Below are 13514 nucleotides of genomic sequence, written 5' to 3'. Positions count from 1 at the left end.
TAAACTACTTGAGGTGTAGGGAAATTGTAATAGTGACACTTTGTGTTTTTAGCACTTAATCTAAATCTGAAGGTGCATCAGAATCAAGATTAGGTTGAATCCGATACAAATCAATGATTGTTATTAACTAAAAGAGATAATAACCACAACCGCAGTGAATTTGGATTGAACATTACTTCAATGTTACATTGCTTTGTCAACATTACTTCTGTGTTACATTACTTTGTCTATCGCATTTTTATTTATTTTAATAATTACTAATATCTATTTTATTTATTTGTTGGTGAGTTAAGTAAATAGTTGAAGTTATCCATTGACAATTTTACTATGGGCTTAAATCTTTAGAATACTTCTTAATGAAGTTATTGAGGATCAAGTGTATGAGATAAATTTGTTGGCTTGAGTTTAAATTCGTTCTCTCCTTACATTGACACTTCTCTTTGTGGTGGTTTATTTTAATGATAATTTTTCATTTAAAAAAACAATTAAAAATATAAAATTCCATTACTATAAAATAAAACCTAATTATATATTTATCGTTTTAAATTTTTAATAGTGTAATTAAACTTTTATAAATGAATTTTCTAAAAATAGTTATAAATAATTATAATTTTCAAATTATTTGTTATATATAAAAAAATATTGAGTTTAAAAAAACTTTTGAACAGATAAGAATACCCTATATTTTTACTAAATAAATAGTTTGGGAGAAAATCGTCAACTGAAAACCATATTGCACTTAATATAAGGTTGGTAAACCATTAATCTACTTGAGGTGTAAGGAAGGTGCAATTGTGAAACTTGTACATCCGAGTCATAACTTTTAAGTATAAATTGATAATTCTCGATGACCACTATTGTAGTGAATTTGGATTGAATATTACTTCAATGTTATATTACTTTGTCTATTACATTTTTTTAAATATTTTAATTATTACTAACGTTTATTTTATTTATTTGTCATAATTTAGTTAATTCGTGAATCAAGTAAATAGTTGAAATTATCCATAGACATTTTACTATGGGTTTGATCCTGATAATGCTTCTTAACAAAGTTTTATTCTAATTACTACTTCGTAATGATATTGTATACTTGTAGTTATTGAGGGAATAATCACCATTATTTTGAGGCTTAATTGAATATATACTTTTTTTATTAAATTTATATACATACACTATTTCATTATCATCAAGTTTTTGGCATCTATGTTTTGTTCTATATAATTGATTAAAATAATCTCGGCTAAATCTTCAAATTAGGGCTTAACCTTTTAAAGATTGTTTACATAATAATTAAACCTTTTAAAATGGTTATATAAAGGCCTATTGTTTATAAAAGTACTTCAATGAAGACTAAATCTTTTAAAATAGTCAAATAATGTCCTAACATTTTCGAAACTACTCAAATAAGTGTTAAATCTTTTTCAAAAGTGCTTAAATGTCATATATCATGTTATAAATAGACTTGCTTATGTGTCGGGCCACCCAACCCGACTTGAAGACCCGTTTAAAAAGTGGGAGGGTTTGGACAAAAATATACGCCCGAAAAATTGGCTTGAGAAAAAAAGGCCCATTTAAAAAATGAATAAGGCCTCGGGTAAGGCATTTTTTGCTTGAGCCTAACACTGCCCAGCTCAAATTCAAAAAATGACAAAAAAAATCTGCTATTTTCTTGTTGTTTTTTTTCCCTATTTTGCTACCATTTCACTATTATATTACTACTATTTTATTGTTATTGTTTGGATATTGTATGACACTTGTTTTATTGTTAATTTTGTTCTATTTTAGTGTTATCTAAGTATACATATTTTTTAAAATTCATTTTCAATTTGTTGTAAAAATATTTATTTTAATATTTTAGTATTTTTTATGTATTATATATATTTAAAATTATAAAAAAATAATATAAAAATTTAATACTGGCGGGCCAGGCCCGAGTTTTAGCTTTTTTATCTAAGCCGAGTTTGGGTAAAATTTTAGGCCCATTTTTTGGGCCAGGCCGAGCACAGGCCTAGCAAACGGGACTAATTTTTTTATTGGGCCTAGCTCGACCGATGAGCACCTCTAGTTAGATTATGTTTTGACTACTTTCTCTTCTTTTCAAGTAATATATGATTAGAATGTTATGTATTTTATTCTAAATACCTTAGCATTTACCTAATTTTTTCTACAAATTAGGTTAAAGTATGTGAAAATCTATTATTTAAGTATTTTTGTAAAGGTTAAGCCTTTATTTGGCCACTAATTTCAACATTTACCTACTAATTTTAAAAAAATATATTTATAAATAATAATATAAAAGTGTATTTTTTTTCCTTCCACATATATAAGTTGGCAATTAATGTTGCCGGTGAGATTGAAATTGTATTTTTAGTTCTTTTTAATGGAAAAATCAATCTAATGTTTAAAGACTGATGTAAAACAACTCTTTCAAATTTAATACGAGGTTATGATCAAACACTAATTATTAATTACATCTTTAACACTGTTATACTATATTAATAACTATTTTGTAAATATTTTAAATATATGTAGGTGTCACGGGGCTAGACTTTTAGTTTCGCAATCGGTGTGGCATTAGGTGATTTCTTTGCTTCAAATACATCTAAGTTAATCTAACTCTTGCAAAGTGAGAATTCTTTAAGGCACCAAAAACATAACGAAAGCAACTCAAAGACAAAAGAAAACTCGAATAATAGAATAGTCACAAAAGGCAAAAGCACACCAAATATTTACTAAAGAATGGAATACAATGGATACAAGGGATGATTTGAAATGATGGGGAAACTTTTTATTTATAGTTAAGCTCTCCCAAATCCAACGACACAACTAGCTTTACATCGATGTACGAGATCGAAGAATATTTACAATTAAGAGATTTACATAATCTCCAAAATTACAAATCTTTTAAGATTACTTTCGCTATTTATCAAGGTAACTATAGTTTTTCATAAGTGATTCGCTAGGTCACCAAAGCTTCAAATAGATGGGTTTTATCACTTATTTTTCGAATTTAGACCAATTCAAATGGGTTAAATGAGTTCTATTTAATTGATAGACCTCTATGAAATGCCTTTTGTGCAATAGTCACTGTCTTTGAACCGTACCCGTAACATAGAAGGATGGATATGTAAAGGTTGGAACTATTTTTGAAAGTTTGATAAGATGTTTGTATATATTACAACCTTGGAGAAAAAATTTAACGTTACACGTCTTCTTGATGTATGTTACAAACATGAAACACAATTTTTACTAGAAAAAAATAAAAAGGTATAGCAGGAAAATAATTTATTTATAACATTTTTTTTTATTCAATCTTAATAACTTCTATTATAAGTTCCGTAGCGAGTTTGTCATGCAATTATTTTTTATTTAAAAAGGAAAACAGGGAATTTGATGATATGTGGGATTTGGACAATGGTGGTTTTCATAACTTGCAAAATGCACTTACATTGAAATGTAAGTTAATACATACGATACTAATTTATTATTTACTGGCATAAGATTTATAATAATATTTTAAAGCAACTTTTAAGAACAAAATTTGAAGATAATTAAGATATCTAATTATACAATTAAGTGTATTACAACCACATTTTGGAAATTTTTTATTAATTTGAGTTTTATACTAAATATGAATTTTTTTTAGGTCTTAATTTATGTCGTTTATAATGCAAAGTTTCATGTAACATTACAAAATTCCATAAAAGAGCGAAGATTTGGAAAATTAACAACATTTTTTTTAAAATATAAACTTTTTAAATTTAGTAATTTATTCAATGAATGGAATCATACAATTCAAGAGGAGAAAAATAATGAACACTTATTGTAGATAGTAAAGGATAAGCTCCACCAACACAACAAATACTTTAGTTTTAGCATCAATAGAACATCATGACATGTTGACAATTGGCTTTGTTACAATTTAATCACGACATATTTAGAGTGATTACAATCACGTAATACGATAAGGAAATCAACCCCGGATAGTCCAAAGCGGTGAGCAAAAATCGACAAAGAATGGAGCATTTACCAAACTAGAGAGGACGACAACGAAACCATCCCTAAAATCAGTTGTAAAACTAATGTTGCATGCATAATCAAGATTAAAAAACGTGCTACAAGAGCAGACAAAAACTTCTAAAACTGAAAACTTATTAAATAATGAAAAAATAAATAAAATAATATAAAACTTAAGACAACACCAGTCCAAATCGAATCGTGAAATCATTTATTATTTTGAAATATTCTCAAAACAGAAACATATTAAGAAGCTGACGAAGAGTCACCCATTTTCTAAGAAAAATTACTGGTGGCCGGTAGAGTTTTAACGAATGACAGGCGCTTGTCATCTGGCCATCATAACTTGTGAAGATAATAAATATACTTACAAAATAGATTTGCAAATTGAAAAAAGAGAATAAATGTGGAGTGAATGAGAAGCAGAAAAAAAGAAATGGTTGGTGAAAGAGAGAAAAAGGCAGACGATAGCCAACCTGAAAGTTGGCACCGCTATTGGGCAGAACAAAATATAAGAAATAAACCGTTGCGAGAAAAAAAAAAGAGAAAAATATTTAGACTTATTCAATGTTTGACTCACCTACCCAAGTTCAAAGTCCTATCTAAAATATAGGAGAGTTTAGATAAAAAAAAAAAACTCATACCAAAAAAAGGTAGAAGTTTATTTGTTAATTTAAAGGAATAAAGTATAGAAAAAGTAAATGACATTTTATTGCTAATGAGTTTGACGATTCTAGTTATCTTTGAAAAAGAAAATTTAAATTGCAACTTGAACAAACGTGAGTCATTCAAGGATTTCTTTATTATTTTTGTAATATGCATCATCAATAATTTTTAGAACAAATGGGCTAATCATTTACCGCTTTTATATTTTAACCAACAAATATCTATAATCATTAGTTTGAAATTTTCATAAATATTATAAGCTAATTAATATTAATTTTAGTATTTGACTCCAAAGTAATTAATATTATACATTAATTAAAGGTACGATTTTTTTTATTACATATTGTTAAAGAATAGAGTACCTTGCTCAAGTTCAAAAATTTACTTGGAAGGGTTTAATAAAAAATATTAAAATTTTTAAATGAATTTAAAAATATTAGTCGATTGAGTCTTAATTCGATTGATATAAATGTTATTGTTAATACAAGAGGACGTGAGTTTAAATACGCTGAATCGTATTATCCTCTTATTTATGGGTTGGGGAGAGGCTATAGATAATTCTAAACATCTTGTGTCAAAAAGAATAGATATGATCAGAGTATTTTATTTTATTTTACTTTTTTGCAATTTTTAGATTTATAACCATCCGACATGATTATGAACTGCTTATAGTGTTTATTAACAAATAAATTGATAATTTTGTTTTGTAAATACTTTTCGTTTTTTTTACTTCTATTACTAAAACAAAGAAAGTTAAGTAGGATTACATTAAAATTTGTAACCTATCAGTTTTTTTATTTACTTAATAAATATGTCGTCACATTTTTCCCCATCACAAGTGTTAATTAATGACTTTTTCTCATTATTAAATAATTAAAGTTTTTTCATTTTTAAAGTGTTTATATTTTGGCTAAATTAGGTTAATATGTCAATTTTTTTAATTTAAGAAAATAGGTCATTTTTTTAGAGAGAAAGGCTGGACACGCCTTTTTGTATAGGTGAAAGAAAAGCTCGTCCAACTAAGCACGCTTTCCTGCCACCTATACAGAAAGTTCACCTAACTAGACACACTTTCCCTTTATCTTTCCTAGGGTTAGTGTCGAAACTATTTTTATTTTGAAAGAACAGGGGATTGACTTTAAAAACGAATCATGGAGTCGCCACCGATCTTTTTTAAAGTGTAATCGGATCATCTTGAAATTGATCATTTTAATAAAACATTTGATTTATTAAAACAATAATTTTAGGTCTACGAACATCGACAAAAATGGTTCGGGAGTCGGTTATGCACGAGGAAGGATTAGCACCCTCGCGACGCCCAAAATTGGTACCGTATTGATCAATTAACGTCCTAATGTTGAAGATTTGGAAAAAAAATTTAAAATACAATTCCTTTGAAAACGTTTAGATAACTTGAATTGGATATCGAGATTCTCTCATTCAAAAGGGATAAAATATCATATCCAGCACGATAGGATACAACATTTCAAACCCTCGATACAAGATCATCTCATGATTTCCAGAACTCATGTATTTGAAATTCCAAATGGATATTTGACTATCTGGTCAAACGGTAAATCGAAACCCAGCACGATTGGGCACGATTTCTCGAATTTCCAAACACAAAATATGCCTTATTTCAATTTAAGAAAACATGGATGAAATTTCGAATGGATATTTTGTATTTTAGTTGAATGAAAAATCGAAACCCAACACGATAGGGCACGATTTCTCGAACTTCCAAACACGAAACATTGCCTTGTTTTGAGAAAATTCAAGTAAACAGTTATAAAAACCGAGTCAAAATATACTGGCTTGGTTTGTTTGGAGATAAAGACAATCGATATTGGACGAAAATTTGGAATCTAAAATCATACAAGCTTAGTATTGAGCCTGAAATAAAAATACGTAGCAATAATATTACATGAATAATCAAAAGTAATAAGGAAATTCAAAAGAACGAATTAGAGTACATACAATAGCAACATATCATATACTATATAAATTACACAAATAAAATGTAACAAGCTTTGAAATAAAATAGAACAAATAATAGGAAAGAAAGAAAATTTGGAAACATTGCCATACAAGCCATACAAAAACTTTAAAACAGGAAACCAACATAAGAATTTAGAAAAAAATAAAAAAATAAAAAAAATATATGTATATATTAAATAGCAATATACAAATAAAATTTAAAGTAAATATTATAAAGCGGATAATTTACAGGGAAGTTTGAAAGGTAAAAAATAAAAACCAAAATATATAATATATGTAATAACAATGCATAAATGCAATCTCAAAATAAATAATATATATATATATATAAAAGGTTTAAAATAAGTGATATTCAAAGTAATATACATACGTTAACCCAAGTAAATAATATATGAAATGGAAAAATCTAATATAAATAATATATATAGTAGTAATAATACTTGAAAGTGTTTGAAATAAAGAAATATGTACATGAGAATAAAATAAGAAACAGTGTGAAACCGACAAAATAATTCAAAGTAATGAGTTAAAATAACACGTTTATTTTTTAAGAAAAATGAATAACTAAAACTTGATTGAAAGAAAAACGAAGTCAAAGGGATAATTTATAAATAAAACAAATCACTAAAGTATAAAATTATGTAAAAGAATTTTAAAACCAATAAATCATACAATAAATCAATATAAAAATATGCAAAAAAAAAGAAAAGAAATAAAAACCTAAATAATATGTAATTTATTAAAACAATATATAGTAAAATAATATATGGAAAAAATAAATAATAAAAAAAGAAAATTTAAACTATGAATTAAGAACTTAATTTAAAAAAGTTAAAATAAAAAAGACAATTTGCAAATGAAAAAATACCGTAGGATCAAAATGTGAGGCGTATGAACTAACAGGGACTAAAAAAACAAATAAACCAAACACCCAAAATGAAACACTTAAGCGCGGACTAATTTGTAACGGCGCGCGAATTTCAGAGACAATTTAAAAGAATTTTAAAAAAAACTTAAACATGGCTCAATTGAACGCTAGCGCGAAGGGGGGGACTCAAAGCGCAAATCCCCCATTTTGAGCCAAAATGCATGGGTCCAGCACCAAACGGTGCTGTTTTATTTGCCATTTAAAAAACCAAAAAACATTGAATGGCATTCTGCCCTTTTTCTTTAGTAAAACCCTAGATTTTAGCCCACCTTTCATTTGCTCTGTCGTTTTTTAGAAAAAGAAAGTACCCCCCCTAAATCTCTGCTAGGGTTTCAACCTAGCTTTGGGGAAGCTAAAATGGAGGGTCATTGGCACTTCTATGCCTTTGCCTCCGACGCCGATCACGGCATGAACTCAGGTAAGCCTCTTTCCCTTCGGTATTTATTCTAAATTGATTTGTAAAAAACACAAAAAAATAAAAGAATCGCATATTCAAAAAGAAAATTCTCGAAAAAGAGTGAAAAACAACCTCTTAAACTTGGATATGATATTTGATTGCTATTGGTTTTCTCTTTATATTCTTTTTTCTCTCGTATTTGAAATAAAAAATCTCATTTACAATGAATTTTTGAAGGCTTTTTATAGCCACTTTACAACCGGTTTTTAGCGTTTTTGTAAGTATATGGGCATGTACGCCTTTGACGTGGCGTGGTGGAACAGCGCACGACGCAGAGGGCGCGCGACGTGCGGTGCCTGGAGACCGACTTGGCTGTAGCGGCTAAAGCACTTAGGGTTTGGGTAGTTAAGCTAGTTGGGTCTGATGGGTTTAGGGTTTGGGTAGTGATTTGGGTTTCTATTTTTTTAGTATTTTGGGCTAAAAAATTGAACTGTTTTGGTCTTTTTTTGTTTATTGTTTATGGGTCTTGAGCCGAGCAATTTTGGCCTATTACAGCTAGGTTTTTTTAAAATATTTTTAGGTATAGGGTTTAAATAATATTAAGGTTTTAATAGGGTTTAGGGCCTTTTGATTTAGGGTTTTTCTAATAGGGTTCGGGATTTTCAATTAAAACTAGGAAATTTCAAAGGTAGTTTTGAGGAGTCGGGAATGTAATAATGCACCTCATGATATATACATTTCATATGTCATGGCGAGATAGGACCATCACCTTAAAAACCCATTTTAGGGAAATCAGGTTTCGAGGTGATTGTGTTTGATAAGATCAAAGGTAATTGTGTTTGATAAGATTAGAGGTCGAAGTCCAAGTGGAGGTCCTAGTCGACGATCGTGATGCTGTCACGAGTTCGAATATAACAAAGGTCAGTTGATGGTCGTTACGTGGTCAAGAGTTCAAGCTTTTTGGATACCGTGCAAATGATGCATTTTATATACCATACATAAGATTTAGGCCATAATCATAAGGAAAAACAGAGAGATTTCCGGTGTAATCAAAATAATTTTTTTCTCTATTTCTACGCAATTAGTATCTTTAACCTTTCATTCTTATCCAAAGGTTGACACCGACTTGGACACAAGAGGACTCTCAGGGGGAGAGTGTAACACCCCTAACCCGTCTCCGTGTCAAATTAGGGTTACATATCATTACAATACAAACCAAAACAATTTACTTCAAAACATATCAATAATACCATTTGTTATTAATTATCAAAACTTATCACAATCTTAGTAAACATACACATTTGGGCCTCAAATCGAGCCTTCGAGGCCCTAAAAACATATTAGAAACAAGCTAGGACTAATTTGAAACAAATAAGAAATTTTAGGAAGAAGTTAAAAATTTTGAAAACATGGGTCACACGGGTGTGTGACATAGCCCAGACCGTGTGGACATTCGAAGTTAGGACACACGGCCTTGTCCCAACCCGTATGTGAAAATGAAGTTGGGTCACACGATCGTGTCACCAAGTCGTGTAACTCTCTGAGCTCGTGTGGTTCACACTACATCTAAAATTTAAATGACACACGACCGTGTGGGGTGACCATGTGTGGCACACGACCATGTGACAGCCCCTAAATCAAGTCATTTTAAGCCCAAAACTTGCACACAAAGATTCACCAATTCAACCATTATTAACATATATAAAGCATACCTCAGAACATCTATAAACATGCCAAAATCACAGTCAACCTATTTTTAACCAATATGCCATTTAAATGGCTCCTCAATCATCATTCTATTCAATTCGATCAAACATTCATTATAACCTAAACATATAATCCTATGCTCACACCATTATTACACCATTTCTATCACATATGAATGAACATAAATCACATATTTACAAGGCTTTTTAGGTCCAAAGTCACAACATATACATACATTTACATAGCCATATTAACATATGCATAAGTTTGGTAGCAATCCAAACATACCAACTCAAACATCAAAATACCAAGTGGTAACTAGCCTATACATGTCAAATAACCATATCACAACATATCATACAATCATCTTCTTTCTACTCACATGAGGGTATGCATAGTTACTACCATCTCATATGAATACACATAATTTATAAGCCTTTATCGAAAGATATGAAAATAAATTAACTTGGCACCATTTAAAAACAAATCAATTATCAAGACTAAACTTATAATCTTATTACATGCCATTTATAATCATTTACGAAAATAACCAAAATTTACCAAGATGGATCGTTAGATAGTGTGATCATGCTCCGACGTAATTTCCAATTGATCGAGCTTTTCGATGACCTATAAAAAAAAAGAGAAAATCAACTAGGTAAGCAACTAATGCTTAGTAAGTTCGTATAATAGAACTTAAACTTGCCAAATGCACTAATTAAACAACCGTAAATGATACCATTTAGCCATAGTCCAAATTTCCTTTTCTTATACACAACACCTCACAAGGTTAGTAGGTGAAGCAATGCACATATAAATTTAACCAAATAAGGCATATAACATCTCAAGCTTTTCAAATTCATCAATCACTTTCATCACATACTATGTACTTTTATTTTCATTACCTTCCATATATACCTAATAAACATTTAGGTTTTATATATCATCCATCGCACATATATATCCATTTCACATTCTACTATTTTGAGTCCACATAGTTAATAGATAATAAATAAACATAACATATATTAAGAAATAAATTCCATGCATATTTCATCTGTTACATAATAAATTCTCACCCTTTTCATTGCATATGTGTATATCCATCTTTCCATTTCATATGAACATTAGTACATTAAGTTTTTATATATGCCTTTTTATTAACCTTTACTTACCCATTGAACCATCTAGAATTACATTGGATACTCGGGAATGCTCACATAAAGTGTGCCTTTTCATGTAACTATAACCTTTCCAATAGTGCTTACACGAGTTATGGGTCGGGATGTTAGCTACACGATGCTGCTCACACAAGCTGTGGAGAATCCACAACAAATGTAGGACCTCAGCTATCGGTAGGACATCCAGGACCAGCACCTGAAACCGTATAATCTGTAACACCCCCATACCCAACCCGATCGCTGAGTTAAGGCATCAGGATGTCATATTCGTTGCCGAAGCAATTACTAAAAATTTCAGATCAATTTATAATATTATTTAATTAATGTAGATTATTAACTACTTTTAGTAATAATTGAATTACGATAGAACTAATTATACTAATTATGAGTTAAAGGAGCTCATTAAAACATCTACAATTGATCAAATGCCAAATTGTAAAGTTCATAAAAATTTTTGAATTATCGTCACGACGTTGGGGTTTTCACATTGTGGCATGGCAAACTTGTCATCGTGACATTGTCTCTATTTTCCTACAAGTTCCACGTTTTATTTTTATTTATTTATTTTATATCATTACCTAAACCGTATTCAGATGTCATAACCGCCACTTCATTTTACATATCATCCACTTACATCTATTTTTGATCTCAAGTCATCATAAAAACATGATATTCAATCAAAAGATAGCAAAATTTTTAAAATTAACACAAATATTAAAGTTTACAAACAAGACCATTGGAGGACTTGTACTTGCAAAATTACTTTACCCACTTTATGTATATTTCATTTTTATTTCTAAATTGTGCCAATCAACTTAATTCTTCATAAAAATTTAACAAAGAATTCTGTAACACCCCTAACCCGTATCCGTCACCGGAATAGGACTACGAGGCATTATCGAATTTATACACTAACATTTATACAAAACCAAGTTATAAATATGCATTTCAAATCAATTCTTTTCAAATATTCAACTTAAAGTCCCTAATATGGGCCTACAGGGCCCAATACATGCTTTGGAAATGGTTTGAGACTAAACCGACAACTTTGAAAATTTTTCCTTAAAGATAGGGGCACACGCCCGTGTGGCCTGGGACATGGCCGTGTAGCCAGGCCGTGGGGATCCCATGGCTGTGTGGCTAGCCCGTGTGGAATTCTGACTTGCAATTTCTTAAGTATTAAAGGGGCACACGACCTGGGCACACGCCCATGTGGCTAGGCTGTATGGTACACTGATTTTTCACCATTTTAAGCCATTTTTACAAGGTTTTGACACACAGCCATGCTTGAAACCTGTGTCATTCACACGACCAAGACACACGGCCGTGTCTTCTGCCTGTGTACTATCCTGACTTCATATTTAAAGATGCAGGAGACACACGGTCATTTCACACGCCCGTGGGCTGTCCGTGTATCACATACGATCTAGACATACGCCCATGTATCTTACCTGTGTGGATGAAATAAGGCCATTTCCTAGCTCTATTTCTCCTCCAAGCTTAACCATTTTCCTGCATGAAAACTTATAAATATATACCATCCATTTCAACCAATTTCCATCATTCAATCTAACATTTCCAACTTTTAAACATACTTTAAAGCTTACCTTTACATTGGTTTGTAAATCAAGTTTTATGACAGGTGATTTGTATCTTGTTGAACATGAACATACCACATTACCACAAAATACATATTACTAGCCATTCCAATGGCTAAGTTGTAAACAAGCATATTACATCATCATTTGGCCTCATTAGCCTATACATGCCATTATATTAAAATGAGTTTATCGTTTATACCAATATTAAGGAGTTGATAGTGTGATGATACTCCGACCCGATCCAACCTTCACGAGCTTTTAGCACTATAAAACGGGGAAAAATAAACCTAGTGAGCATTATATGCTTAGTAAGTTCATATAACCAAACTACACTTACCACTCATATATAACAAGTAAACCACACATAAAGCAATTTATCCATCAATTTAGCAAACTAGCAAATATGACCTATACACAATCATTCAACCAAAATTGGTTAGTACAAAAACATTATTATGCATAGATGAGCTCATCATGTCATTTCTTCTTATTTCACTTGTTAATACATTTCCGTTGAATTTTTAAATTTCCGATGGACTTTTCCTTTTCTAGTCGTACACTCGAGGTGCACATTCCCTTTTCAAGTGTTACACACGAAGTGTACATACCTTTTTCAATTTGTACACTTAAAGTGCACATTAACCTTTTCAAGTTTACACATATAGTGTACCTTTCCTTTTCAAGTGGTATACACAAATTATACCTTTCCTTTTCATATGGTATACACAACATTTACCTTTCCTATTCATATGGTATACACAAAGTATACCTTTCCTTTTCATATGGTATACACAAAGTGTACATAACCTTTTCAAGTTGTACCATTTGGGTACATAAATCCTTTTCAAGTATCACCCTTTCCGGTTACATTCCTTTTCATAATGAGATCAAAAGATTATCCCTTTCGGAACAACCTTTACTGCAACATATGCAAGATCTCATATACACGGTAATCACCTGTCCAATCGAAAATCAATATTCAAACGGATTCATGTAATATTTCATCATTTACATGT

The 13514-nt window shown here is 30.4% G+C and overlaps 1 long non-coding RNA gene across 1 annotated transcript; it reads left to right on the top strand.

Annotated features, from left to right (window-relative positions):
• Positions 1-7863: 7863 nt before the first annotated feature.
• LOC121230792 (uncharacterized) lies at positions 7864-9867 on the top strand. The gene is made up of 2 exons (XR_005928930.1): positions 7864-8030; positions 8247-9867. It is a non-coding gene; the product is annotated as an uncharacterized lncRNA (long non-coding RNA).
• Positions 9868-13514: the final 3647 nt, after the last annotated feature.

Source organism: Gossypium hirsutum, chromosome A01, assembly GCF_007990345.1.
Source record: "Gossypium hirsutum isolate 1008001.06 chromosome A01, Gossypium_hirsutum_v2.1, whole genome shotgun sequence".
In the NCBI taxonomy this organism is placed as follows: Eukaryota; Viridiplantae; Streptophyta; class Magnoliopsida; order Malvales; family Malvaceae; genus Gossypium; species Gossypium hirsutum.
Note: the sequence above shows the minus strand (reverse complement) of the source record. Positions and strands in the feature narration are given on the sequence as shown.